A 27,308-nucleotide genomic window follows, 5' to 3' on the forward strand; every position below is an offset into this window, starting at 1 on the left:
ACCGTCAAAATGCTCAGGAATCTACTGTTGAAAACAAAAATGTAGTTTATTTTAACATGTTTAGTAAAGAGATTTTGAAAGTTCAGAGAAACAGAAGGTCTAGAGAAGCTGGGCAGCGCAGTGGCAGTACATTCCTGATTGAGGGTATGGGGAGAGAGAGCAAGCTCTGGCCTACATTAGTATAAGGACAATAGGTTTATCCGAATAAACCTTTATAAATTCCAGAATAAAACTAAATTCATTATTGCTTTATAGACTCATGCACACAATCTTTTAAAATTTATATAAATTTGGTCCTATTTTTCTTATTCCATGACTTCATGACCTTACTTGGAGTACTGTGTAGAGTTCTGTTGTCTTCCACATAAAAAGGACATGGAACTGTTGGAACAAGTCCAGAGGAGGGCCATGAGGATGATCAGGGGACTGGAGCACCTCCTGTATGAAGATAGGCTGAGAAAGTTGGGGCTGTTCAGCCTGGAGAAGAGAAGGCTGCGTGGAGACCTCAGAACAACATTCCAGCATCTGAAGGGGGCCTACAAGGATGCTGGGGAGGGACTCTTCATCAGGGACTGTAGTGACAGGACAAGGGGTAACGGGTTAAAATTTAAACAGGAGAAGTTTAGATTGGATCTAAGGAAGAAGTTTTTTACTGTAAAGGTGGTGAGGCACTGGAATGGGTTGCCCAGGAAAGTTGTGAATGCTCCATCCTTGGCGGCGTTCAAGGCCAGGTTGGATGAGGCCTTGGGTGACATGGTTTAGTGTGAGGTGTCCCTGCCCATGGCAGGGGGGTTGGAACTAGATGATCTTAAGGTCCTTTCCAACCCTAACTATTCTATGATTCTATTAATCAGCATGTAAATTCTGTTTTTGGGAAACCAGAAGGTTGGAGGCTGAATGTCCGGCTGGAGACTGGTAACGAGTGGTGTCCCTCAGGGATCGGTGTTGGGACCGGTCTTGTTCAACATCTTTGTCGGTGACATGGACAGTGGGATTGAGTGCGCCATCAGCAAGTTTGCCAATGACACCAAGCTGTGTGGCTCGGTTGATACGCCAGAGGGAAGGGATGCCATCCAGAGGGACCTCGACACACTTGTGAGGTAGGCTGATGCCAACCTTATGAAGTTTAACCATGCCAAGTGCAAGGTCCTACACCTGGGTCAGAGCAATCCCAGGCATGGCTACAGGTTGGGCAGAGAAGAGATTCAGAGCAGCCCTGTGCAGAAGGACTTGGGGGTGGTGGTCGATGAAAAAATGAACATGAGCCGGCTTCAGTGTGCGCTCGCAGCCCAGAAAGCCAACCGTATCCTGGGCTGCATCAAGAGGAACGTGACCAGCAGGTCAAGGGAGGTGATCCTGCCCCTCTACTCTGCTCTCGTGAGACCTCACTTGGAGTATTGTGTGCAGTTCTGGTGTCCTCAACATAAAAAGGACATGGAACTGTTGGAACAAGTCCAGAGGAGGGCCACGAGGATGATCAGGGGACTGGAGCACCTCCTGTATGGAGACAGGCTGAGAAAGTTGGGGCTGTTCAGCCTGGAGAAGAGAAGGCTGCGTGGAGACCTCAGAGCAGCCTTCCAGTATCTGAAGGGGGCCTACAAGGATGCTGGGGAGGGACTCTTCATCAGGGACTGTAGTGACAGGACAAGGGGTAACGGGTTAAAACTTAAACAGGAGAAGTTTAGATTGGATCTAAGGAAGAAATTCTTTACTGAGAGGGTGGTGAGGCACTGGAATGGGTTGCCCAGGGAGGTTGTGAATGCTCCATCCTTGGCGGCGTTCAAGGCCAGGTTGGATGAGGCCTTGGGTGACATGGTTTAGTGCGAGGTGTCCCTGCCCATGGCAGGGGGTTGGAACTAGATGATCTTCAGGTCCTTTCCAACCCTAACTATTCTATGATTCTATGAAGCAGCTCAGTTGCTGCAGCCTGACCACATATTCAGAAAGCCGGAGCTACTAAACAGAAAGTAAAAATAGGACAACACTGGTTTACCCATACCTTTTACAGAGAAAGATGCACCCCATTATGAACATGTAGTTTGCGGGAGATAAATGCACCAGGGAAGTCCTGTTCCCTGGATTCCTGAGCCTTCCTGCTTCTATTCACATTCCTATTGAGGCATGTGTGTAGAGATCTTGAATATGGGTGGCTGATGCTTTGTTCTAGAAGGTTTGGTTTTCCTCATCTTTTGCATTTCAAGAAAATTCTTGTTTGTTTGTTTGTTTGTTTTTTTATATATTGTTATATTATTTTAAATACTATTAAAAAGAATATCCTCCCAAAACCAAGGTAGAATGTACACTCTTGGAAACCCATACTGCACTAGTGCCAATGGAAAGATGGCAAAACCTAACATTCAGATTTATTGCCATTTTAAACTGACTCTGCAGAGGCAATGCATAGCTATGAGTGAGATCCCACAATAAAAGCATGCCCTAAGCCTTTCACAGAGGTTTATGATGAATATAAGAGAAGCCTAGCTGCTAATTCCCATGCACACTGCTTCAGGAACTGAACAGGCAAAGCTCTACCAGTAGTCTCCATTATTCAATAGCATATCTATTGGTCCATTACCTTTCACTACGGAGCAGAGATTAATGTTCAGGCTACAGGTGTTTTTCTGATATCAGGTGCAGCAAACTAGGATGAAGTATTTCATCTGATAAAATATAACTCTTTGGGAATACAGTTTCCTTAGGGAGTTCAAGTGAAGTTATCCTTGAAAGACACTTCTGATGGAAAAAAAATCTTTTTTGTTAAAAATGAATGTATTGCCCTAGTTCATCTACCAGAGCAATTTTAAAGGCCAAAAAAGCACTTAGCATTAAAGTGTTTCGCTAGAACAATTCTTCAAAAATCCTTAGACATAGTAGGTGAATTCTGTATAAAGGTGCAAAATGTGTTTAAATGTTAATGCTGAGTACCAGCATAATTGGCTTTAACTAACGCCCAGTTCCACTTCTTTTTCGGAAGGAACGTCCTGTGGTTGTGGTGTATCTCAAACTCTAAGTCAGAAAGTCAATGAACAGATGTACGAGGAGAGTGAAAGGGAAGCAGAAATCTGCTGTGAACTGAAAAAAAAAAAAAAAAAAAAGCAAAAAATGTGAAGGTAAGAACAGGACAGAGGCATGAGTTGGAAAAAAAATTACAGAGACACAGGTAGAGCTAGAAAACAAGCGACAGAGGCAGAAGGGAAAGAGAAATCAATGTGAAAAAGTCAGACAGCAGAACATGCCAAATGAAAGGACTGTAGAAGGCACCAGAACCACCACTTCTCAGAGGTTATCCATGGTAGAGATCTTTAATATGGATGTCTCATGCTCTATTCTAGAAAGTCTCCCCTTCCATGTTTTTTGCAGTTCAAATATTCTAAGTGATATTTTTTTAAGTTCTGGGAAAAGAACAGATTTATTCATGTGTCAATCCCTCTTCCAGTCAAGTCACAATCTTTCTTTAGAATTTCAGAGATTATAACCCTGCCATTATCCTAAAATATATTTTTATTACAAATAATATTTTTCCTTTTTACTAATCCTGAAAATATATGCCCATATACTTGCACAGAATAATGGTTCAACCCACTAATGCTGTGACTCACAGCTCTGAACATTCATTTGGAATGACTTCTGAAAGACATTCTTTTCAGGGAGAGAGAAATTATCCACCCAAACTTTTATTTGCCTTTCCCTGCCTAATATTACAAACCTCTGATGCAAAATTTAAAAGAAGCAATTACAATGTAGCGCAGTATTTGTGCCCGGTACAAGATTGCATAGACGATTATTGAGAGAGTTTTCAAAGAAAAGATACAGCAAAATAATAATCTGGTTATATACTTCAAAAGCATACAAAACTGCAACATTTCTATAGTTTGACATTTGCTCTTACACATTAACACAAATCTACCCACTCTCTGGCAGTAATATTCCTTATTCCTATTTATTTCAAAAGAGAAAAGCACGAGGGAGGAAATATCACTGAGGAAATAAAAAAACAAAAGGTGTGCTGTTCTTTGCTGCCGTTATGAATGATTTTTCACTTTGTTCAGTGGCCTTAGGCAATGGCAACATGCCTTGCTAGGACAGAACTATACAACCACCCAGAAATTCTATTTGAGAATCAGATTTTTTTTTTATTCTGAAAGAAACAGTAGAAGACTGATCCAGAGGCAGCTGGCTTCAATAAGGGCCATTTTCCTTAAGGAAGTATCTTTGAATCAAGTATGAACACTTGAGAAAAGCAAACCATTCTCTGAAATCTAGGCTAAGAAATGTCAATATTAGAATAATAAAAATGAAGAACAGATCCTTTAAAATGCTCAGAGGTATCTTCTTGGATTTTCATCTCAATTAATTTAAAGAAGAAAAATACAAAATAAAATACTTGGTATGTGATAGTGGGGAAATTCCAGAACATCTACTTCAGTTTCTTAGGTTTTACTTCTTACAATGCATTACCATTTGAGGCTGCAGCTGTAATGGAAAAGTGAGGGCATAAACAAAGGTATTTTAAGAATTTACTGGAGGGGTGGAGTAGGACACCCAAGATCTATATTCCAACACTATATACATGGCTTTATACAGTTATTTGTGTCTTTTCAAGGCAGATGTAGCCATATTTAGAAAACAAATGAATAAGTAGGTGGAAATCTTGTCATACAAGGGCAAGAGTCTGTGTATATGTAGAGCCATGAGGATGATCAAGGGGCTGGAGCACCTCCCGTATGGAGAGAGGCTGAGAAAGTTGGGGCTGTTCAGCCTGGAGAAGAGAAGGCTGCGTGGAGACCTCATAGCAGCCTTCCAGTATCTGAAGGGGGCCTACAAGGATGCTGGGGAGGGACTCTTCATCAGGGACTGTAGTAGTAGGACAAGGGGTAATGGGTTAAAACTTAAACAGGGGAAGTTTAGACTAGATATAAGGAAGAAGTTCTTTACTGTAAGGGTGGTGAGGCACTGGAATGGGTTGCCCAGGGAAGTTGTGAATGCTCCATCCTTGGCGGCGTTCAAGGCTAGGCTGGACAGAGCTTTGGGTGACATGGTTTAGTGCGAGGTGTCTCTGCCCATGGCAGGGGGGTTGGAACTTGATGATCTTAAGGTCCTTTCCAACCCTAGTAGAAAAAAAAAAAAAAAAAAAAAAGCTTTCTCCTTCTTTACAGATTTCTTTCCAATCTGACGAACTAACATTCATTTACACTGAAAAGAAACAGGAATCTGGAACAGAATGAGCCAATCCTCCATAAAGCAACCTGTAGAAGTGTTTCTGCTTGAACTGCAGTTATCCATCATTCAGATGCATTACTTTCAGTTTTAAAGAATGGTTGTTTATTTATTTTGCACTTATCAGAAATCAATCACCCAAAAGGAACTGCATTATTTGTAGACTTCAAAAGTTTACCCTCCTTAATTTATCAGGGCACCTATCATTTTATTTCTCCTGTGCTTTCTATGTGGATAAAACAGACATAATGGCTGTCTATGAAGTAAGATAAGTACTATTCCGTGCCTGTGCGAAAATGGAAAAGCTACTAAAAGCAAAAGTGAGTTCCAGGGTGAACTGACAATCAAAGAAAAGTTCAGCGTTTTATGATCTGCAGCTGAATTGTCCTTATGGGATGACCTGCAACTCTCATATCAGAGATAGATATATTTGGAAAGAAAAGACAAGAGACCATAAAAGCATGCATGTGCACACCATTTGCTTTTATCTGCTGGAGAATTAAATGTTTCTTAATTACCAATATTGCAGTTTGGTATTCTTTGTCACTTCAGTGACAAAAGCAAAATAGCACAGAGGGTCCTCATTTTGCTAGACAATTTTTAAACACAGAAAAGAATCTTATTTCAGAGACACTCCAGTCTAATTATGAATTGAGAAAGCACCAGATAATGTGATGTAAGCAAATTCAGGTGCCACACAGTACAATAAGGGTATAGATTAGTATACAAGAGTAATAAAGAATTGGCTAGCAAGAAACTTAGACATCATAGCATTAATATGCCTATAGAGCACAAGAATCAGTTTTACAGGTGTTACAAACAGATCACAGTAAAAACTGAAAGGAAAGTATAACTCTTAGTAAAATTACAGTGGCTATAACATGAACATGACACAAGAGCAGCTGCCTATATCCTAAGGCTTTCTCAAACACTGCAAACTTGAGCAGTACTGTGTCCCCAGGAGGTATTTTGTCATTAGCAACAATTGCCTGAACTTGGTTCAAAATTCATTCCACTAACAAGCTTTCAAGTGCATGATCTAGAAAAACACATATTACATATACATATTATGTATACATATTACATATCACATATACACATATTACAGATAATCAGTATATCTGATTTGGTGCTACTTCCTGACCCTTTCATGGGTTGTTGAAACTCTGCAAATTAACCTAATAAATAAACATGGCTAATGATTAACCAGAATAATAAGTGACCTCAGTTTGTTCTCCATTCACAGAAACCTGGATAAATCATTCTTAAACAATTCCAAGCCGAATATGCAAGTAAAAAAAAAAAAAGTCATTCTTATTTCTCTCATGTCAATTCTTTGAAGATCTCATTCACGGACAGGTATTTTTATACGAAAGAATTACTAAACATGAGTTAAATACTCATTTTAAATTAAAACTCTGGCTCTTTTACAAATATTTGACATATCCTTTTCACTCTTCCATGGCACTGAGACATATGTAAAGATTATTTGTGATAGTTTCTTGATAATTTAAATACAAAATACAAGTCTTTAAATCCACCCTTTCCTCACCATGATCTTGAAGGAAGAAGAGAGGTGCAGGAATTTTCCACAAAAATTCCACAAAATATAATCAAAAGGAGATAAAGTTTGAAGTTTTTACTATTTAGATTTTTCATCCTGACACTAATATTCAGTACACGGCAGAAAAGTCTATTTACATGTTTAAAATAAAATTGAGGAAAAAAAAGGGAGGGGTGAACGAAGCTAGGGAGAAAGGTAACTGACAAGGGAAGAAAACAGAAATATTAGACCCTTTTTCATAGTCTAATTTTATCTGATAGTTATATAAAACACAAGAACTTAGTAATTCTGGAAAAGGATGTTTTGGGGTTTTTTTTGCAAAAGGTTTCACTTGGAAGCAAAGCCATCATATCAAATTTCTTGATTTCTTTAAAGCCTTCATAGTAGCATGCAGTGCTTTTCCCTTTAAAGGACGAAATAGACACATGGGGGGAAACTTTACAGGATTTTTTAAAAAAATCAATGTTCAAAATAGCGGTTAAACAGTACAGGCATGGGACAAGTGGAGGAGAGCTTGTCATTATTGTTGCAATCTGAGAAAAGGGAAGTGCTTTAATATGAAAAGAGATTCATCATAAAGGCCACAAAACCACAAATGTTTTGTAAGCTGTTACTGAATCCTTGTTGTCAGCCACTGGAGACATGCTGGGACAGATTCTATTTTCTGCCCTTTGCATCGAATGAGCGTTGATTTTTGTAAGACTTTTGCATAGCATCTGAGGCATTACCTGGCCTACAGCTTATTCTACATAACTCAGTGTAGAATTACCAGCTTTTCTATTTAACATCCTAACTCATTTGTCATAGCATATCTTTTATTTGTGGTGTTCAAGGGGTTCTCTCAATTTCTGATAACGACTGAAAATAAAGACTGTTTCACAGACCACAGAGGCCCCAGTATAAATGCATTGGGCTTTATGAAACTGTTACATTTTTTTTAATGTAAAAATATATTGAAATGCTCAGGTCAGTCCCCTGACCTGAGTAACCTTTGCACTACACCCAAGAGCTGAAATACCTGAGCCATTCCTCCCAGATTTACCAAGAGCCATTTCTGAAGCTGTTCAGCAGACCAGTAGACGCCTGCAATTCTCACCAAGGGAACACAGCACCCCATGAAACCAAGGCCTCAGTCAGGCAATCCAGCTTACAAAACTGGTTTGGTTTTTTTTTTTCCTTAATGTTATTTTTCAGCTGTTTGAAGCCACTATAGCATGTTAAAGCTAGACTGCTATAAAATGTACTAAAGATATTAAAGATGTACACTTTAGCATAAGAGAAATTCAGCACATACTCTACTGAGTAGGAACTGAGGCAGAACTAAGTACAGAGGATTCCTCTTATAGACGTATTTCAGAGGTGCTAAATTAATAGCTACTGACCAACAACAAAATGTCCTGGCATGGACAAAAGTCACAACTAGAAAAACTGCTACATTTTAAAAAAACCCTTCCAATTCTGCAGCTTACTTCTACCTGCGTAGCTGTCTTAGAGTACCTGTCAAATCAAAATACAGAACTTGAATCAGCTGATCTAAAGCCTAGTGAAGTAAATGGACTCAGTTTATTGACCTCAACAAATTATAGATGAAGGCATTGTAGTGTCTGATTTTACTGGTACATATTAATTAATATTCTGCATGAGAATATTTTATTTTACTTTATTTTTTCCTCTCCTTCTCACTTTATTACTACAGCATCCTGTAGTCTGATTGTACAAAGCAGCAGAAGCCTAGGCTTGTACTAGTCCACTCAACCATGAAATTGTAGTTTGTTGACTAACAATACTTAACAGCACCCAGGAGACCTAAGTGTGATATAAGAGTACCAGAAACTTATAACACAGATTTAATCAAGCATAACTTAAGACTTTCTTTCAAGTAGCTTATTATTTCACTTGCAGCCCTGTATGTGTAAAAAACTACTTTGCATTGCATGTGTCTGAAGTGGTTTTAAATATTTTTCTGCATTGTATATCTTTCACTGTTGCCTTTTCAGTCACTTAGCATATATTGGAATTCTTGGATGTGTGTGCAGCACAGACCGTATATATAATACCATCTATAAATGGTGCTTCGTTTACAGCAGCAATTGTCATAGCAAGATATTGTTAATTGTAATATCACCTCAACAAGAAATTGGTAACACTTCCTAATAAGGGTCTGTTATTAATGTTAAATTACAGTGGTATTCCTGTAAAAGCTGTGAGACTAAAGGAATGCTGTATGATTAAGGTTACCACTAGGGCTGTCAAAGGGCACGTTACTGATTTTTTCCATTAGAAAGTATTCTTGAATTGAACACTTATGGAAAGCTAGTGTCTAAATGCAAAACCCTTAAAGTCACTGACATGCTCCCGTGCTTTTAGTGGACATGCATGAGGCTCTCAGTACAGGTCTTATGTAGAAGCTTAGCCTGTATAGTGGCATTCTTTCAATTTTAGGATGGTTGCTCTGCAAAAAGCACTGTTGGTGTCCTTAGTTTGCGCTGGCTATGACAGCTTTGAGTTAAACTACTCTAACGCACCGTAACAGCATCACCAATAAGGCTGAGGCAAATATGCGAATGTGTGAAGGGAAAAAAAAAATATTTGCCTCTAATTTTAAGAACACTCTAGCAATCAGTGATTCAAAATAACACAATGCTTCGCAGCACAGAAACTCAAGAGCCATTTTCTATTTTCTGATATTGAAGTAGGTGCCTGATTCACTAGAACACATGCATCATCACATATTCAAATATATTGTGCATCAACCAATCTTAGTACCAGTTCTTAATTCAGCACTTCTCAAGGGGATGCTCAGGAGAGGTGGAGACAATAAATCACAAGAATGAAAATACTGGTTTAAGGCTGACAAGTTAGTATGAGGTATTGCAGCACATCATCACATCTTATGAGCTCACTTGAACTATTGTCAGAGGATGCAAAAGTCCCAAACAGGAGAAACAAAGGCTACACCTTTCATCTCAGACTATAGTACAAGCTTGAAGTACTGTGGAAGTCAGATTATATTGCCCATAGGAACACATTTTCTTAATTTACATGCCTAAAAAAAAAAAAATAAAATTAAAAAAATCAGCTGTGGCCATTTTTTTTGTTGGGTTTTTTTCTGTTTGGCGCTTTTTTTTTTTTTTTTAAGTATAGACCTAGAACTCAGGAACCTCTTGACTTCTGTAGCTTTGAGTCATCCTAGCATAGTTTTCCTCTGTAAAACCAGCACCACGTCTTCCAGCTGAACGTCTGTGGGCTTCTCAGTGAAAGCTGACAGAACTTACCATCCTGACCTTCTTTGTACAGTGTGACATAGTTATTCATAGTAAATACAGCATTCAGATTTATATAATCTTCTCGTACTGGCCCAGAAGCTAAAGAAATCTTGGTGACATTATTTTTAGAACTTTAGGATGCATCAAGCAGTCATAAACAGAGTCCAGTTTGATATACAGATAAAGGGAATGAGCTGCAGATCCAATTACAATTACCAGTTCAACTGCTCTGATAGCAGCATAAAAAATGTCACTTTCCATTTTTAGCAACAGAAGGGTATATGAAAATGACTTGGAGGGTTTGGTCTGTGGCAGAATGAGACCTCACAATTATTATGAACTCTGTTATTTCTACTTTTAGAAAAATAAGCCATTCTTAAAGGTGAACAGAAGAAGAATAGGTGGCAGCACAGAACATTTTCAGATGCTTCCTTTGTGGCTTGGTCATAATTGGTCACATAGGTGTGCAGATGGACAGAAATAAAGATAGATTTTAAAATAACAACTTTGTCAAGGTATATATTAGTTTACCTAAAAGATCATGAAAATAATACCAAAATTTAGTGGGTTCAATGTGCTGGAGCTGCATTTTCAAAAAGCAAGAAATACCATCACAGAAGGTTAGAAAATGCATACCTAATTACATGAAGAAATGGAATAAGTATTTTGGACTGGTAATTACAGTCTTTTATAAAAAAAAAAAAAAAAAATAATAAACTTTTACTATTATGCCTGATGAAAAGAGTTTTAATATGCAAAATATTTAAAATTTATTGCGAAGGATGTATTATTTATGCAGACAATTTTTACAGTGGATTTTTCCTTTTTTTGTCTTCCTTGTGGTTATGTATTGCGAACACAGCTGTGCTATATATGGTAAAATCTCACTCCAATTCTATAAAGTTCCTAGCCAGTGCTGATGGACTTTGAGTGTTTTGCTGTCTGTTCATTAGAAATTTACAGCGAGTGCCTTTTTCAACCTGCTAAAAGCAACCTGGTGATTTTCTGAACTGATTCTTTACCACATTATGGTACTTTAAATTCTTAATTTTGTATGCAGAAGTAGGGAAAACCAGTTGAAAATATGAACCATTGCCCTACGCTTTTTGAAACACTAATTCGTTAAAATAATCAATTGACATCGACCATAATTTTGACATTTGAAACAGTAAGTTTTTGTTTCTTATAGCCTCATTAGCCAAAATTCTGCTTGGTACTACCTAGTTTAAAGAACAGAAAGCTCCAGCTTTGCAACTTCTGTAAGTAGTTCAAGAAGTTCCTGGCTTGTTTCATTTTGAGTTTATTACACTGCTAAGGAGCTGTGATCTAAGCTCAGAGATGACTGTGATTGTTACATCAGTGTAATATTATTAACTTCAGCATAATCCGTTAGTCTTAGTTTACAACAGTACAAGAGAAGCTGTCAATGCATACAGCCTTCAAGCTTTTCACTAAGCAGGTCTTTGGCTTCAGGATCTTAAGAGTCTCAGTAATACCAGGTAAAACAAAGCATCCCTATTCTTGTCCACTGTTTCCCAAAACTAGTGGGAAGAAATTCCCTCCATTCATCACAGATTTAAATTGGATTCCTTGAGAAGGAAATATGAGGAAAGTGGATTTTTCCTCAGCTATTGTGCTATCCTACATAGCACTCTGGTCATGAGACTGCTTATACTTTCTCATTTTCCAGTAATCAGCCCTCAGGTGGAAAAGGGAGAGCATAGCCTTAGAGTACAGAAATCAGATTTAGACTTTAACTATTTATAGAACATCTAAAACCAGTTTGAGGAATTTTGAAGAGTAATGATAGCCCCCCAAATATTTTCAGCGATAAAGATAAGAAGTGATAGACCCTTCTTTACTGGGGAAGTACAGAAATTGACTTTGCTCATAAAAAGCCCAGTATGATTTATTCGAAGATTGAGTCCTCATCAAAGATACAAAATAGTGCATGTCAGAAATAGTTAAGGCTTTGAAATTCTTTGTGGATTATTCACTGAAATTTGCATTGCTACACAGCACAAACTATTTTTGGATTCTGCATAAATAGAATATCTAACATAGAATTACATTATAATGAAATATGCAATAATGCAATTCCCATAAAGTGCTTTTCACGTACTGCCAGCATCCAAAATTTTCAAATGCGTAAGATATGATTACGCTTGCTGCACAAATAACTGCATATCAGGTTCATGCACATTTAATTAAAACTTGGATATAAAAAAATATGTATATATTGTCTGCTTAGACATCCTTAAACTGCTATTGATATTTTGTATCATGGTGAATATCAGCAGGAACTGAAGTGAATAAAGATGTGATTGGTCTTTAGGGCTTGGTCCTTCTAGCTAAGCTAGAAACTTATATTTTCTGCTATGCAGAAAATGCTATTTGTTAATGATCCATGAAAATGCAGATAAAGCAGCTCTGGAGCTGATTGTTCCACAGGTTGCTACATGAATTTAAAAAGATAATATAAAGATACTTTTTATGTTTAATTATCTGTGATACTCAATTCACTAATACCTTAAATCTTAAGAATAAGGAAAGAATAAGAATAATAAAATATATATGGATGCATAGAAAAATCAAACATATTTTTCAACTGTTGTTTCCCCAGCTTTCATTCTCGCTTATATAACAGTGCAGCCTCAGCAGCAGGATTCAGTAGAGAAAACATGGCTTCACACAGGCTGGTCTGTATCTTGCCTGCTAGGATATGTTTTTAGGAAATAGAAATAGTTGATTCAAACCCTCTTGGCCTAAGAGGAAGCAAAAATCCTGACCTTTCCATTCCCAGATCAATGCTTTAACACCTAGGCTATTATGTAAAAATTGGCCAGTAACTCACCTGGCAGCTGAGATTTTTTGGTTGAGTTCACTGCTGTCTTAAAGAATTAGGGAAGCTAGGAGGACACCGAACTTATCATGTCACTCTAGGAAATAAGGCAGAAATGAAATATCTCCACAACCCTCTCCAAATTACAGCGATACTAAGATGTCTACCCCTGATGCTTCTCTTCCCCCTAGGTTGCTTCTTAGCATTCACAGAGATACGGTTAGGAACCTAAAGGGATTTTTGGCTAATAATGCAGGTGACTTGCGGTTAGTCAAAGTCAGCATAAAATACCAACTCTACAAAGTTTTCCTAATGTAGATCTGATCAATATAAACATCTGGACCAAACCTTGCCACACTCAGTCCAGACACTTAGCAGTTCTTCCAAGAGTGCATAATACCCCATCATCACACAGTGGGATTTACAGTACTATCTTACTAATGAATTGTTCAGCTCAAACCTGACATAAGGCATAAACAAAGTCTGAGATGTGATTTCATGCACAGAGCGGCAAGTCCAACCAATGCAAATGAGCAAAAAAGGCTACACATTTGCTAGCAAACAGGCACGTGCTTGTTTTGTGGCCATGTGCAAGGTAATTGCAATCTGAAAACTGCACTGCACGGGAGCAGTGCCAAGTCAGAGCTACTATCTCTTGAGTGCACGTGGCAGGAAAAGACAAAGTAGGTATGCTATGAAATACAGTTAGGAAGCTGTAGCAAATATCCATGGATAAGATCAGGTTGGAAGCTCAAGGCAAATAAGTCAGAAACACTTTCTCAGAAGCTCCTTGTAAGATACATCTGAGACCTACTCCCATAACCTTCCCTGAAAGGTGTGCAGTTCCCTAGGGTGGGGAGGGGAGTTCCTGCAGCAGAAGCCTCAGCAAGACCTTGCCCCCAAAACCTTCCTCACCCACAGCTAAGGAGATGGGCTATGAGGTTGTCACTACACCTCATATGAGGTTGTGGCCTATGGCCACACCACCCTGAAAACGCCCAATCTCATGATCTCAGAAGCTAAGCAGGGTCAGGCTCAGCTAGTACTTGGTATGGAGAATGATGGCTGAAGTACAAATAGGGGGAGGCCTGGCAGACTGACTATATCACACTCCCACCAACCTGCCAAGCCAAGCACCATGTGCTTACCATGGTGGAAGCAGCTACACTGATGGCAAAGCAACAGACAACACAGCTACTCCAACTCCAAATACAGCAGCTACACCAAACCCAGTGACAAGTACAGCAGCTACTCAAACTCTGATGACAACAGACAACGCAGCTACTCCAAGCACAGCAGCGACACCAACCCCAGAGACACACAGATACAGTTAGATATGGTTACACGCAGGTATTTCCACTCAGACCTTCAGAGGTGAATAAAAAGAAAATTCAAATTCTGTAGAGTTCATCAGCTGCAAAGCAAATAGCTATGACTCGTTTATCACAAACAATAACAGAACAGGAATTAATGTTAACAAGCTAACGCTTCATCTGATTGTGAGGGGGGTTTTTAATCTTGTTTCTAATTAATTTTGACAGATTGAATTTAATTGCTTATTTGCTTTGCATTTGATGTGCATGGGGCCCTCCCTGACTTCCTTTCATAAGCTTATATGCTGTCAGCACCAACCTCTGTGAGCAATTTTTTTTTTGGACACTGGAGAAGACTATTAAGTCCTTATTTCCATCTGTTAAATATTTTTGCTCTATCAAAATGCTTTTGTTTTTCAGCAAGGTTATCCTGCTCTTTATTTTGTTTTGCTTTTAATTTTTCAGATGTAGAAGTTTTACTTCAACTCAGAAGTAAGCTCCCATTTTGACTGTGGAGCACCTTCACTATATTCCTCTTTAAAAGCCTTCCTGTGTTAATTCCAGCTGAAGTACCAGAGGAATAGGTCTCTTATAGTGCTCTGCACTTTCTGTCAAAACACTTGCAAGAAGCCTTTTTGAGTCATTTCAGCTGGAATTAACAAGAGAAGACTGATTTCCTAAGGTATGTGTTCTTTCTCCTGACAGAGTCAAGGAGACAGGCTGCTTCAGGACAGAAATTATTTTGCATTCTTTTCTCCTTCTGCTGTATGAACAATTATCATTAATTTGGATTCTAGTTGCCTACAGAGGTGGGCGTAAGCTTCTCAGCAATAAGCATTTTTTAGAGCTACTGTCACTAACTCACTATCAAACAATGCTCAAGACCAATTCTAAAGGGCTATGATCCATCACACAAAGTCAGGAGACTATTGGATTCTTCTATTTCTGTACCCTATGTCTTAATACCTGCAGTTTTGATGACTGCTGCTAGAGTGCACACATTTCAGAAAAACGGAAGCAAAAGAGGAGACAGGAAAGTCTCCTAGAACAAATTTCACAGTAAATGAGAAAGAGCTTGGAATGTCAGGGGGCATAGTGATTCTGCACAGAATTTCAGCTAGTCCTCTTGGTCCCTGCACAATTAACTACACCTGTAAAGTTGTGTTATCTGAGCATATGCTTCTGCATTTCCACAGATTCATTATTTTTACTGGAATCAGCTATTTTTTCAGTTAAACCATCAATATAGCATTTTCAGACTTTAAAGATGCCTCGTGACTGACAGATTTTACCATAAGTACACACATAGTACAATCTGCATTTTTAGACTTCTTACATGACTGCTAATTGATAGGAAATAGATATACGCAAGAATCAAGCACAACCCCGTTCATAATTATTAGTTAAGCCATATTCAATATAATAAAACTCCAAACTGAGACATTTAAAACCTCTCTACTTACAATGGCAAGGCTATTTCCATAATTACACACAGAGTCTACCACCACTGTAATCATCCCTGCTCTTCCCCACAACGACCAATTGCTGTGTTTTGATCTGATCTATAAGGGGGGAAATACAAGACCACATATTTAAATGTAGCTCTCTACCTTGAGCCTGAAAATTGCAAGCCAGCAAACTTGTGATTCAGAAAAGCCTGCTGTGGTATTTTCTCCAGTACCTGGAGAAATCTCCATGGCAGAGAATAAAATGCCTTTCTCTGCAATGGTTGTTTTGATACGGCCAGAAAAGGAGAAGTGCTGCCCACTGCTCCATTAACAAAATTGCCTCTCGGTAGTCCGTGAAACTCCAAAGAAGCCTTGCTTTTTTTTTTTTTCCCCACAAAAGCACCAAGCTGTCCTCCATTTGCAAATCAGCACTTCATTGCTGCAAAACATTTAATAGCTTAGATTTTGTTTAGAAACTTTTAAAAAACGTTATTCCTCACAGTTCAAGTGAAAGTCTCTCAAGGTTTCCTGTTTCTTCATTTAGATACACTGCCAGCACAGCCACTGCTTAGGAAATTGTAGCCTATATTACACCAACAGGCTGTGACTAGCAGTCACTGGAGAAAGCAAATTGATAGTCTTGCGTGAAAGGAAGCCTATTTTCTGGTTTTTATAAGCATTTGATAATGTCCTGTTCATGAAACATAACTCGTTCTTTGTTCCTGACAGATGAGAGCATGTTCTGTATCTTACTAGATCTGACTAATGACTGTGACAACTCTTGCCTCTTCGCTTGTAGCAGTGCAATGCCTGTTGTGAAAGCTGAGTACATTCCCTAACAATTGGCCCATGTTAAGCCGTGCTGCTCCTGCACTGCTGTCAGAGCCCAACCTAGCTAACATAATAGCTAGCAGAAGCTGCAGTTGCACCTCTGACAGAAGTACTAAGTATATCATTGAATCTAGAGGGTAAGAATAAGCTTTGGCATTTCATAAGCAAAACAACATCCTGGCTCACAAAGGTGACAGCTTTTCAGGTATTGAGGTAAGGTAAGTCTCTAGTCTGGGGAGATGAGAATGGGCAGAAAACTACATGATTTTCGTAAGATGTATACATAGTAAAGTATGATAAGGTATATCGCCGCTGCTGAGGGCACAGGGGAACATTTGAGGAAATACCCAGGAAGAAAGTGACAGAACAGAGGTACAGCTCACCCCCTCCCTTTTCCACCCTTTCTCAGGACAGCATGTGCAGCTAGTGAAATGCCAGCAGCTGTGCCCTGTGACTGCATCTTCAGATGAAACACCACCTCATTCCCCAGTGCAGGGCTTTAGTAAAACCAACCTACTTTAGCTGTCAGGAAACAACTGAGCACTTAGGGCAGTGATTAGGTGTGAGCACTCTGATAACTGGTGTTCATTCTCCAGCATCACTACATGAGCTTGGAGTGGGTGAAGCAGTTTTTCCTTTTTACCAGAATTAAGAATATGGATACCTAGATTTTTTTTCCTTCAAAATTTATTTTTCTTTACTCCAGTGTTCCCCCCAAAACAGCTCTTCCTTTTCTAAGCTTAAAACTGAGTAAAAGTACAATTCTGTCTGTTGGAGGCATATTTTAAAAGGCTGAAATGTTTCCCAAATGCCTTATTCATCATGACCAGTTCCCACACCACTGATTCTGTGCCATGTGGCACTGGTAGATACCGTCTACTCCTGAGAATGAATCACTTTGTGTAATGACTGGCATTTTCACTAATCAGCAACCCTTCCATGAGATGCACATGTCAAAACAGCATGCAAGTTTGTTTTCAGGCCACTGCTATGTATCTTAAATTGCACAGTTTCTATGATTTCTTTTTTTCTCCCCTTAAAAAATTCTCTAGTTTTAGGAAGTAGATTTCACAAAATATGCAAAATCTTCAAGAATACCTGAATTAGAAATCCCCTAAAGTTTTAAGAAGAGTATCAGGAAGCCCCTACTTTATCATCTACTTAAGTATATGACAGAAGTTTGCAAGTTAAAGGATCTTAGGCTTCTGTTCCCAGGTTCACAACAGTTTCACTGTGTAACTTCACAGAAGTTGCATAGGCCATGATCAGCACCACTGAAGTCAAGGGCAGCTTTTCCACCCAATTTAATACATGCAGATTTGGGCTTTTTTGGGGGCCCAATTTTCAAACCAAAGATCTGTAATACATGTATCAGTAGCGCATCAGCACAGGTCTCAAAGCACCTTACAATATTTATGCTTTCAAAATAGCCTATGATAAAAGTATTACTGTTCCCTTTTTACAGCTGAATAAACTACAACACACAGTAGTTAAGGTGTCAGTTGTTGACCCAGATGTCCCTTTCTACAGATGCAGTAACAATAATTTGTGCCTTTGCATTCAAAGATTATTTACACTTCTTATGATTTTATTTTCACACGCTGTGGATAAAAAAGTACTTGCCAAGAAATGGAAAAAATTATTGTGTTATAGTAGACAGTCTGGAGAAAAAAAACAGAGTCTTTAAAAACAGTGAAAAAGAAAACAATAACTTGATAGATCCCTATTTTGCTATTTTTCCAGCACTTATCAAAACTTTCTCAGCAAATTTGGCATCATGAGAGAAGCAAGCCACAAAACCCACTACTGAGCATTTCTTATGCTATCAGCATACTGTCTGCAGGCAGGGTCACTGTTCTTGTTACAAAAAAAGTAGGTTGATATTTAGAAGAAGCATGTTTGGCAATTCTGGTTTTGTGCAGATGTTATGCAACTGAAAAGAAGCAAAAAAAAAAATACCATTTCTTTCATAAAGATGAGAGTGATGAAAATGCCACAGTTGCACAAAGGTAACTGTCATTGCATAAATGCAGAACTGAATGTTTCTCTACATACAAATACACATGCTGCTCTCTCAAAAGAAGGGGTTTTTCTTTGTAGTCTAGAGGAAAAAAACAGAGGGGAAAAAACAATGAAAGCAATTGATATAATAAAGCAGGTGGAAAAAAATCTTAGTGCTAAAATAGGTGGAAAGATTTCCAGTGACATCAGTGAAGTCAGGATTCCACTGTACCTCTGTGCTGGATTGGAAGCTTTTCTCTTTGAATACTGACTAATGTTGACAGTGAAGTGTATTTTAAGTGACAACAAAAGGCAGTTTTCTAGCAGAAGGGATTCTAAATAAAGGTCAAGAAAAACTGTACATAAGCTTGAGGTCAGGTTTAATATGGCCTTTTGGACATACAAATAAGGAATAGTTTCTTATTAGCAGCTAAAAAACTACAAATTTTGAAAGAAGTCTTCTTTGACCTACTTGTATGTGGAAGCCTGATGTTTCAGAGGACTTCCTACTGGGGAGAAGTCTAATAGCATCTTTCCTTTCCAAAATGCACACAGTCACTAACATTAAAAGATCCATATTTTTATTTACCTGTCCACCACAAAGACAAAATACATTTTTATATGATATAAAAGCAGCATCTTACAGTAACTAAAAATATACAGACTCCGCAAAAATTGACTATTTCATTTACTGTTTGAAAATTCATGTTAGACCTCTTTTTCATTTCCATGGATTATTATTACATTTTTCTTTTCAGTCTTCTTTCCCTGTAAGGGAGAAAAACTGATGTATGTGTTTTCTGAGGAGAATGATTCACTAGTTTCTGCAGCTGGAGTGCCAACCTTCAATATTCTTGGAAAACCCGAATGAGCACATATGGTTATTTGAGGAGTACCATGCATTTCTTCATCTTTTCTCAGGTGACATTATTTACCTTTGCAGTAATCTAATTTGGGGAAACAGCTCTAAAGTACCACAGGTGGTAAAAATGGGACTAAGAATTCACCTTCTTGCATTGTTCAGATGACTAAAAATATTCACTATACTTTGCCTTTACTAGCTGACAAGCTTTTAAACAGACTGAAGCTTATGCAGAGCACCACTCAGACTCTGATTTATTTCACATATCAGGCTGCCACATAGAGGCTTCATAGATTAACTGAATAGATCCAAGCCGTGGTTATTAACTAGCATCCCAACACTTAGAAGAAATTCTAAAGAATATGGCACAGCCCTATATTTTGCTTTTTTTTAATCCCCATTTTATAAAATTTTCTCTATTTTGCCTTCTTTGTATCTTGTCTCAAAAAAAACTGTGTTTACCAGTAGGGTGATATACCTATGATGCGTGACCTTCAGTTATCTTCATTGTAGGCTAGATTTAATTATCTTATCTTGAAGTTTCTGGTGTGGCTCTGAATTTCATCAAAGACCATGATGAGAATCTCAGAGTAAGTGATGTCTTCCTCATCTGCTCCTTTGTCTTATTACTGGGAAGCAGATAATACTGCCAATCTAAAACAAACTGCCATCAGCAATGTTGACGGAGTAAAATTTACTAGATTAGGAAAACTTTCTTGAAGAGAAGCTTGTTTTTTCTTTTAAGGACACTGTGACCTTACACCATGCTATGATGGCATGTTTGTAGCAGCAGTAATATCTGTCATATACAGACGAATGAGCTTCTGTTATTTTGATAGGTGTGAAAGACATGCATCTCATGAACTTCAGAACAGGATGGGTAGAGGTATCATTCCACATGAAGTATCAAAAAGTCATTTTCCATTCCCTTGTTGGTTGATGAGAAACCAAAAATGAGCCATCAGTGCATGCTTGCAGCCCAGAAAATCAACTGTATCTTGGGCTGCATCAAAAGGAGCGTGACCAGCAGGTCGAAGGAGGTGATCCTGCTCCTCTAACTCTGCTCTCGTGAGACCTCACTTGGAGTATTGTGTGCAGTTCTGGTGTCCTCAACATAGAAAGGACATGGAACTGTTGGAACAAGTCCAGAGGAGGGCCATGAGGATGATCAGGGCACTGGAGCACCTCCCATATGAAGACAGGCTGAGAAAGTTGGGGCTGTTCAGCCTGGAGAAGAGAAGGCTGCATGAAAGCCTCATAGCAGCCTTCCAGTATCTGAAGGAAGCCTATAAGGAAGCCCAAGAGGGACTCTTCATCACTCTAGCAATAGGACAAGGGGGAATGGGTGCAAACTAAAACAGGAGTTCAGGTTATATATAAGCAAGAAGGAAGAACAGGAACACTATTTTTTAAATAAAGATGCAGATAAGCTTCTTGCTGTGGTTTAAGCTTGGCTTAACTTTGACTGCCAACTAAGTAGGTGCAGCCACTTGCTCACCCCCTCCTCTGGGTGAGATGAAGAGGAGAACAGGAAAAAAGTAAAACCCAGAGGTTGAAATAAGAACAGCATAGTAACTGAAAAAAAAAAATAATAGCAGTAATTAACAACTAAAACATCTGTGTTATTAACATTCTCAGACTAAAGCCAAAACACAGCACTGTACCAATTACTAAGAAGAAAGTTAACTCTATCAGTGTTAATTTAATATCTCTACTGAATAGGAGTATGTAACTGTTCCACACAGGACAGCCAGAAAGTGTCTCAAACACCACTGAATTACATGATAAATGCATGATACAGACAAAAATTTTATACTGAGTAAGGCACAAACTGTTCAGTCCCTAATATTAAATCTAATGCCTGATAACAAATCCAAGCTAGAATGAAAAACAAGATAGAATCATAGAATAATCAGGGCTGGAAAGGACCTCAAGATCATCTAGTTCCAACCCCCCTGCCATAGATCTCCAGGCTTCACTTATCCTGTAGCAACTGTTAAACAACACTAAGGAATTTTTTCCTCAATGGAGGACATGCTTTCAGCAGAGCAGTCGACTAGTCAAACATGTTTCAGGTCACAACTAAAGAGTATGTTTAGACTTGAGAGTAGAAACTTGAATGTTTCCTGCTGTTCTTTGGTAAGATATCAAATAGTGCCATTAATTATTGCTTTTCTAAAAGCTAAATTATAACTGATCTATAAAAAACAACCTATATTCAATACTACACAAGAAATTTGCCATGTAATCCATGATTACACTGATGGAGAAGGGGCAGATGAATTATTACTTGTATATTAAAAAGTGAGTCACTGGGGAAGAGAAAGATAGCTGGAACAGATGCTATAAAAAGGCAAAAGACAAGCAGGGAGGGCATTCAGTTGAGATTACAGGATGTTTGTTTATCTATGAGTGACTAAAATGGTGACCTGACCATACACATAAATTGCCCTATCTCAATTCAGCAGCGAAATAAGTAATATTACACGAAACTCAGTCTAACAAAGAGACCAAGGAAGGAAATTACAATTGTATAGACCTCCCTCCTTCTCTGTGTGGTCACACTGAAAGTCTCCCACACTATCAGCTGTCTCCTTTCCTGCTCTTCTCAGTGGCTTTATCCACTTAGGATGGTCATCTTTCCATAGCCCTGGCCAGTGGGGAGCAAGGTCCCAAGCAAAGGGGGCTTTTTTTAGTATCCAGCTTCAAACACACAAAGGATGTGTCTATTTGGATACTAAAATAGAAACAGTTTTAATGTTGGAAGAGGGCCCATTTTATTAGAAAATACTATGCCTCACACACCTGGCTTTTTCAGTACAGGAAATCCTTAGCATGAGTAGACAAACTTCTGGATAAGCATCTAAGCCTGCAGACAGCAGTGCATATCTCACCACTGAACCGTGCTGCATTCAAAAGCAGAGAGAACCAATCCAAAGTTAAAGAATAGGTAACATTCTTGCAGTAAATATTCTTCTTGGCTAGATAGTGTAAATGAAATTCCATAAATTATTCTGCCACTTTGCAAGCACATGTCTTAAACAGACTTTCTAACAATAATTTTTACATTTCATAGATTCATAGAATGGTTTGGGTTGGAAAGGACCTTAAGATCATCAAGTTCCAACCCCCCTGCTACAGGCAGGGATGTCTCACACTAGATCATTTTGCCCAAGGCTCTGTCCAACCTGTCCTTGAACACTGCCAGGCATTTACCACTTCCTTGGGCATCCTGTTCCAGTGCCTCACCACCCTCACAGTTAAGAACTTCTTTTCTCTTTCTTCTTTAGTCTGTCACCCAAGTATATACTGGCTGCTTTTTAGTATATGCTGATTTGATCTGCATAGATGCCTCACATGAGTTACTACTATTATGGTGTTTCTCTGTGTAAATAATTTTCTGAAACGGTTGCAGTGCTGAGCTAAGATATATAGTATGCTCCTGATATATTTAGGGCTCTAATCTTTTTTCATATAGCTATAGCATTAATTAGAGCATAAGCCCAAAGAAACAAAAAACACTAAATTCAAGAACACACTTTTAGTATACTCAGCTAAAGGTCCAGGCATGAGAAGCAGCAATTCAGAGTCCTATAGCTCCCCAAAAAGTGTCCAAAACTTGTATATGCTGAGCAACCTAAATGGCAGATATTGTATTCTTCATTTGTGAGCCATCCCCAGAAGCAACTACATTTTGTGGTGGCTAAATTTCTGCCACAAATGCATGCTTTGTTCACTGATAGAAATACAGACAACTTAACTGCTGCTGTCATCCTAGAGTGCGACTCACAAAACTGGCATCCCCTGCCTACATTGCCAGCCTGCTCCTATTCTTTAGGTGTCCTCAGAAGAGGACAACACCATTTGTGTGCAGCTTTTCCCCATCCCAGCAGAGCTTACTGGCTATGTAAAATATAAAGAACCACATGTTTGCATCAGAGACCATATCTCATTTTCTTAAAAAAATCTGGAAATCCCTTCAGGTGCAGATGTCCATTTCTCCCATTACAACTACATAATTTTTCCAAGTAATTACTCCATGAGGCAGACAGAAGAACGGACTCTAAAGCCTGTCTGTGCCTTATGTGAGGAAAACTGAGGCTCAAGGCCATGTCCAATGTAATACTACTATGCTGCTATTAACAGATGGGACACACCAGAAGATCAACCACAGTATGCCACATAGGCCTGGCTGTGGTGCAGTTTGCAACTCTGGATCATTCAGAGTAAATGTGAACCAAGTCTTTTGAATGTGCTCCAGCCCCCAGGACATTAGGTGCCTGGATATATGAAGACAAGGTACTATTTTCACAGAGGATGTCTAATACCAGATTCCAGTCCAAGATTCCAAGAAAAGACAGATCTCCTGATGGGAGATCCTGCAAGAGCAGAGGTACTTCCTACCTCCTTCAGCATCTCATTCTCTGCAACTGCAGTGGATGCTCACTCATCTGGGCTCTAAAGTCTCTTTAAGACTAAGTCTTGTTATTATAGAGCCCAAACCTCACAATTCCAGCAGGCAGTTTGGAATCCTAGGGGCAGTGCTGAGTGTCACAACACCTAAGTACCCAAAGAATCAGTTTCAGAAATCATTTTGATAAGGACTATCAGCAGATGCAGCTCTGTAGCTCCTGCGCACACTAAGTGGCACCTTCGCAAATGAGGCGCATCAGGGTTTGGTGAGAATGCTGATAATCAGCAAAGACTATAGAACTGAATCTCTTGACCTATTATAACAAAACAGATTCATAACTACATGTAAATCTTGATTAATTTTTTTTAATAATTATTATCTAACTATCACTTACTTGGTTGACAGTTGATTCAGTTACTTCCTTTTCTGTTCTCAAAAGAGAGGTTTCCAGCCCAGGCAGTGGCACAGAGTGTTCCTGTTTCAGAACAGTCCTGCTCAATCACACTGGCTAGACACAATAAAAGGGAAGCAATCCATCTTTGGAGGACTGTGTTGCATAAGCTCGCTAACTATTTTCAGCTGGCAGTTTGGTTTATGTGACTGCTGGCATGCTAGCTTTATTTATGAAAAACCTCTCTTCTCCTGTTCCCAGTTAAACAGGTTGGAGAACTTATATCCAATCTTTATTCAAAGTCATGCTGGCTCAAGGGTGATATTTTAAAACTGACTTATTTAAAGCAGTGCAAAACCTTGAGTGGACACCTGTAGTGCAGTAGACACCCAACATACCTAATTCATGATTGAATTATTTGATTTAGGTTTCAGTAGTACAGCTCTGAATATAAATGTGCCCTAAACAACAAAATTAAGTAGCAAAACAGCGAAGTCTGAGCACTTTATTAGTTCTTTGGAGAGATGCCAATATTTAATAACACTAACAGAATAAATAAGCTTTACAAACAAATTAATTTTTTGAAGGTAACATCTGGTTTGCACTGGCTCCTGGTGTGAATACATTCATCTCTGCATACATACAATATGGGGATTCTGTGTCTTCACCCATCAGCATGCTATGCCTTCATCAAAAACTCTAATGTGAATAGGACTCCAAAAGTTTCTCTCTGAAATGAACTGGACAACTTTTTACACCTGTTTTGCAAGCTGTTTCATATGAATAGTTATATAGATTAAATCCTTAGAATCAAAACCTGAGACTAATCCTGTGTTTTAGGGAATATTTTTGCAATCTCTCCATGCCTGTAAGCAAAGCTACTTCATTAATCCTTTAATCATATAAATGAGGTTTAATTACCCAGATTGAGAATGTTTTTAAATGCTTCTGAGACTAGGTGGCATTTGATCATGTTGGTTGCAAATAAGGCAGGTGTTTACTCCAATTTAAGAAATTATTTAAAAAAACCAAATATCAGTGCTCCAAAGAAAGGAATAGAGTGAACTCTGTTTGTGACACTAAGGCATTCTCACTTGACAAAGGCTGTGACAGGTGTTTATCAATAGCCATCTTGTGTCTCTAGACCATGACAGACAGTTGCCAAGACCTTTTATTTGCTAGGAACAGCTCACGTGCACCCAGCGCCAGCCTCCACTCTTGTGACAAAGTATTGCACTCAGCTAGGCTAATGTGTTATCACACTTTCATTAACACATAGAGGTTCTCTGCTTACTTTCCCAAGATGTTTTATTCACTCAGAAATGCAAACAGCGAAGGGAGTCTGAAATCTGTTTGTTTTCCCCTGGTTACAATTTTTTGAATCCTGCTTGTTAATTCCCTGAGACTTCCTAAGCACCAAGACTATGCACTGTGCTAGAAGCCATATGACAGCTTGGCTTACGTTATGCTTTTATCGATTTAAACCAAATTTTCCACCAAGTCTATGACACAGCCTTCTTCATCAAATATACAACAGAAGGTGCATGAAACAACTTGAAAAAAGAATGTTTTATCAGTTCTGAAGATGCTGAGATCAATACCTTAGTTAGACAGAAACGAGACTTTAATTATGCTATCCACAAACACTGATATTGAATAATATAAAAAAAATACAGTCCTTAAGCAGCTCTGTCACATAGATCAAGAAAATTATGGATTTAGTGTGAGGGTGTTTTCCATACTTCATGACTCCATTTTATTTTAGTTTGTTTTGTACAAATTAATTTTCTACCATCACTTTATAAAACCATGTTTCCTTTTGTTCCTTCCCACTTTTCATTAAATTTTGCATATGATTTAAAGTTATAGCACCCTTGTAAACACAACCCTTGCTAACAAAATTATGAATTATTCATGGCAGTTATCTGGGGACAGATATCTGAATGTTATGTTATTCTAACATCTCCTGGGAGTGGGGCAAGCAGTACTCTGCAAAACCTAGGAAAAGCAGCTGTGTGCAGTGGGTCAGAATCTTCCTTCGTGTCTTATAGAGCAACAATAGCTTCACCTTTCAGCAACTGCTGCACCAAGTGTTTTGCTGCGGTGCTTAGAATAGCTAATTAACACAGCTAGTTCCCGAGCTCAAGCTAACATCTTCCTACCACTGCATCCCTCATATTTCACAAGCTAAAATGAACAGAGATTCACCCCAACACTTTGCATGACAGAATAACCACTCTAGCTGATCACAGGTACAAAGCATAGAGAGGGGCAAGGAGGAAGAGAACACGATTTGGCCCTTGTGAAGAAATACCTACGTTTCAATACCACACTATCAAGGAATTTTCAATTTTCATCCCAAAAAAACCTCACATAAGCAGCCATGATCGACAGGAACACTCTATCATTCATTGTAGTCTATTTCAGGATCTGATAATATTCAGTAGTAGAAATGAGTGCATTAAAGCCAAAGAGAAACTAATTTTGAAAAAATCAATCCTGCATTAGGTAAAACAGTACTGAAGAAAAGCAAGCTGAAAGACAACAAAATAAACAATATGGGGTTTATTGCTATTTATTATATTTTAGGGTTTGAATAAGCTTTTTTGTTAACTTTCTCTAGTTTTAATTTTGGTCTTTAAATGAACAATTAAAATCATATGAATGGGCACTCTTTTAATTTTCAATCTCATTTTATACCTAAAGTTTGGGGGGTGGGGTATAAAGGACAGTGCGTGTATAAACATCATGATAGAAAACTTCTGCACAATATAAATACAAAATCATATGTTAATTTTTTTTAATCATTATTTCTATACTATGTTTTTAGAACCTTCAGTAACAAACTAGAGGCTCTACTGTGCTCAATACTGTACATAAGCCAAACAAACGTCCCACACACCCTACAGGGCAAAAACGTGCAAGAAAGAATGCCATAAAGAGATACAGATAAAGATATAGCAGGAAGTTATCAGACAGTATAACAGCAGAATAGTTTGGGTATTGAAGGAGTGAGTGTAAAACAACTAATTTGGTAAGCTTCCTTCCCCAATCCCTCCATCTAGCTTGCCTGACAGACACCCAAATGCAAAATTCATCCAGTTACACTATTCCTAATCCTTTATTATTACCTCCTAATCTCTCCAAGCTTGTATAACT

At 38.5% G+C, this 27,308-nt stretch overlaps 1 protein-coding gene across 1 annotated transcript in view; it reads left to right on the forward strand.

Moving 5' to 3' along the window:
• SLC9A9 (solute carrier family 9 member A9) overlaps positions 1–27,308 on the forward strand; it is a gene marked incomplete at both ends in the record, with an annotated part of 196,716 nt that overhangs the window by 150,958 nt on the left and 18,450 nt on the right. The window lies entirely within an intron of this gene.

Source organism: Psittacula echo, assembly GCF_963264785.1.
Source record: "Psittacula echo genome assembly, chromosome: 7".
NCBI lineage: Eukaryota > Metazoa > Chordata > Aves > Psittaciformes > Psittacidae > Psittacula > Psittacula echo.